This window comes from Otolemur garnettii, unplaced genomic scaffold (genome assembly GCF_000181295.1).
Source record: "Otolemur garnettii isolate 467f Iridium unplaced genomic scaffold, OtoGar3 scaffold00010, whole genome shotgun sequence".
Classification (NCBI taxonomy): domain Eukaryota; kingdom Metazoa; phylum Chordata; class Mammalia; order Primates; family Galagidae; genus Otolemur; species Otolemur garnettii.
The window spans coordinates 30,438,945-30,439,644 of record NW_003852405.1 but is presented as its reverse complement, the minus strand read 5'-3'; positions in this window follow the sequence as shown (position 1 = coordinate 30,439,644).

The following is a 700-nucleotide window of genomic DNA, read 5'->3' as shown; positions in this document are numbered from 1 at the left end:
GTGATAATTTGATCTGTTGTCCATTTGGATGTCTTCTCTGGAAAAATGTCTACTTGGGTCTCTTAACCTACCCCATTGCAACTCAATAGCAAAAAAGCAAATAACCCAATTAAAAAATGGGCAAAGGACCTGAATGGACATTTTTCCAAAGAAGACATACAAGTTGACAACAGATCAAAGTATCATTAATCATGGGAGAACTGCAAATAAAAATCACAACGGGATATATTTTCTCCCTTGGTTCTAGGACCTCACACTCTCTTGGTTTCCCCCTTACTCACCAGCTGCTCCTTCTCAAACTCCTTCATTGGTTCCTCCACTTCTTACCTCCCTATGTATTGCGGCCACAGCAATCCTTTTAAAGTGTAAGTCAGGTCACGTTGCTCCTCTGTTCAAAATCTGGAATGGTGCCCTCATTTCACTCAGGGTGAAAGACAAAGTCCTTAAAATTATGTAAAGGGCCTAATATGATCTGGTGCTCCTCCTCTTTCTCACCCTCTTTCCTGTTTCTACCCCCTTACTAACGCCACTTGGCCTCCTTTCTGTTCATTGAACTGTCAGGTGTACTCTTATCTTGTGCTCTTTTGCCCTTGCTTTTCTCCCTTTCTACAGCCTCTTCCCCTTCCATGGATAACAACCTCACCTCCCTCAATATTTATTACTTTTCAATTAGTCCTACCCTAAGCTCCCTGTTAATACT